Genomic DNA, 3,039 nt, shown 5'->3' with positions numbered 1-3,039 from the left:
CCAAGTTATCTTAATTGAGGAAGTCTTCTTCTCTTTCCCAAGATTTGTAACCGGTCTTGTTTGTCCTGGACTCATAGTCAAGCCTCGGGTATAAATATTGAACCTCGGCTATTGTAATAGACATCTCTCATCGATCAAAAACATAAGTACCTTTACTTTTTCCGCTCACACCACCCCTTAGGAGTAGGATTAGAGTAGATTTCGGTGAGTTCTTCGACAAGCAGGGCTGCATCGGTTAGGTCCGACCTCCGGTTTGTTTGTGAGTATTCGTCATGACTTATACCTTGTTTGTAAGGCTGCTTCGGTTAGGTCTGACCTCTTGCAAGCTTTGTATAAGTTAGTTATTATCAGTTAATTGTAAGGTTGCATCAGTCTGGCTCATATCTCTTACAATTACCAATATAAGTTATCCTTTGATTCTTATCAAAATTTGTACGGTTGCATCGGTCCAGCTTGATTGCATACAAATTTTGATACAAATTAGTTATCGGTTAAATCTATTAAGATTGATAGGGTTTCCTTGTTGTTTTTAATAGATTTGCTAGTTATCAATCTTGTTATAATTAGTATTCTTACTATTTGTAACAATATCACCCCTTACCCGATTAAGATTGAAATGAATCGCCTTTATATCTCTTTGAACTATCGTCTTGTTGCTTTACCCTGTTTATATCTTGTTTTGACGATGGTTTTGGTTAGATTAGCCATTTGGATCCAATCTTGATCGAAGATAGCATGTGGTCAAGGTGTGTTTAACCCTAAGTAAGCTTGCTAGTTGATGAAATCTAGTCTAGAACTACTATTATGGCTGCCATCGATCCGGTTGACCCCCACTGTTAGCACTATAGATTGGAAATCACGAGGTAGTAAGTCTTGCTTATGGTCAAAGAACTGTTCACCTAAACGGTCATTTAGCTCATTTAAACACCGTGTAAACGCTACACGGTGGTATGCCATTTCTGCTTAATCATCCGTTTATCCCATTTAATTGTCCGTGTAGCCCGTTTAATGGACCGTTTAGTCTGAATAATGGTGAAACGGTAGGTGACCGACTGTTTACCATTTAGCATTTAGGAAAACATTGGGTCAAACATAGCTTATGGCTGCATGCTATGTCTGCATCAGCTATTTAGCCGATCGCTTGTGCTTTCACGATCATAGCATGTTTTCACGATTCCATTAAGCATATATAGATTCATATTCTTTGAAGGTTTAACCTGTTATCTTTATCATGGATGCATCGGTCTAGCTCGAACCCCACTGTTAGAGATAGTAGATTGGATCTAATAAGTGTATGGACTTATCCATGTTTAATAGTTGAGTGCTTGCATGTTATGAGTTTACTTTCACTAGAATCGACTGTTTTAGTCGATAGCCTACCTATTGAGAATATATTGCCTATTTACATGCTTTTACTTGTTTTTATCTTGGTTAAAAGCTAGTACTTTTCTCAATTAATATGAATGCTTTCACGCCTACTTTTTACACCTTTGCATGTTCTTATGATCATTGGCTATTTAGATCTATACAATTGAGTAACTGATAATTGCCGATATGCTCGTTTTACTTATCATGCATCATGAACATGTTGGATATCGACTCTCTAGTCGATAGCCTTATATCATCGGCTACTTAGCCGCATATTTGGAACTATCTGGACAAACATCGGCATGTTCTACCTTAAATTACTGATCAATCTTTCCTCCTTGTCAATTACAGGATCAAATTGACTGGCACGGCCTAGGTCACGACCATTCGGTCCGGTGTCCTCCTAAGCTTGGAGAGAGCTCAGGATATACTCCATGCAGTTTCTCTTGGCATGCTCGCATGCTAGCGGTGAGTCTCGACATGACATGTTCTTGCTGTCAATAGTACCCAAATCTCTTGAGCTCCCCATAAGGCTGCATATCTCCAATCCACTTTAAAACATCCACCTGCATTCCTTCCTTCCTCAGATTGAAGGAGGGGTAATTCTTTATGTCAGACACCTTCATATTAGGTGGGAATCTCATAAAAAACTTACCACTCTCAAGCTCTCTAATTAACTTGCCAAGGCCAATCTTTGTAGTAAATTTCAGACAATTCAATATCAACTCTTTCAGAGAGATTGGACCAGACTTCACATGACTACACCACAGTTGGTTAAATTCAGCCACTAAGTTGATTCTACTATTGGCACCTCGAGATGAAAGAATCTTAGACCCTAATTTGCACTCCCTACATAAGATGCCACTGGGTGTTCTGATTTCCAAATAGGACAAGCATTCATATGGTGTCCCATAATCCCATAGATGAAGCATATCTTAGGTCTGTACAGTTCCCCACAAAATGGCCTAGCTCCACATAGTTATACCAAGTCAAGGCATGGTACCTTGGATCGATGATGAAAGGGGGTTGCTCTTGATTCTAAATTCCTTGCGCACGCCCCATGCTTACCACCCCTACATGGAGGTTAGGCTACTGCCATGGTTGAAGGGGCAGGGGTTGCTGACACTGGGGTGGGGGTTGTTGTCGCTGGGGTGGAGGAGAGCATAGCACTCCTTTGTGCTATGGATTTGGATTCTGCTGCTTGCGCCCTTGGTCTAGCCAACCCTGATTTGGATTTGTTGTAAAAAACCTAATTTGGATTTAGGTGTCGGGGGGTACCTATGATTCAGAGGTAGACGCGGATGTTGGGGTCTCTATTAAAGGTGATTTGGTTGCCACATCCATCTTCCACCATCCGCCATAGCTCCTCGAAGCACTTCAATGTAGGTTTCCTTCTTTGCCTTGCCCCAAATCTCCTTGGCAAAATTGATCCTCACCGGTGCCTTATTGAGATGATCTAATCTCTGAACAAGAAAGCAATCTTCCAGTGATAACAACTTAGACTCTGCATGTGTGTTTGGTTTCGGGATCACATGGGATGGGTTGGACCTAACCCAGTTTTTTTGGGTTTGGGTCCGACCCATCTCAGTGTTTGGTTGATAGGGATGGCTCCATTCCATTTGTCTATTTGGTTTGATGGTCAGTAGATGTGGGATGAGGTAGCTGACATGT

This window comes from Miscanthus floridulus, chromosome 18 (assembly GCF_019320115.1).
Source record: "Miscanthus floridulus cultivar M001 chromosome 18, ASM1932011v1, whole genome shotgun sequence".
Taxonomy (NCBI): Eukaryota; Viridiplantae; Streptophyta; class Magnoliopsida; order Poales; family Poaceae; genus Miscanthus; species Miscanthus floridulus.
This window is presented reverse-complemented; position numbering follows the sequence as displayed.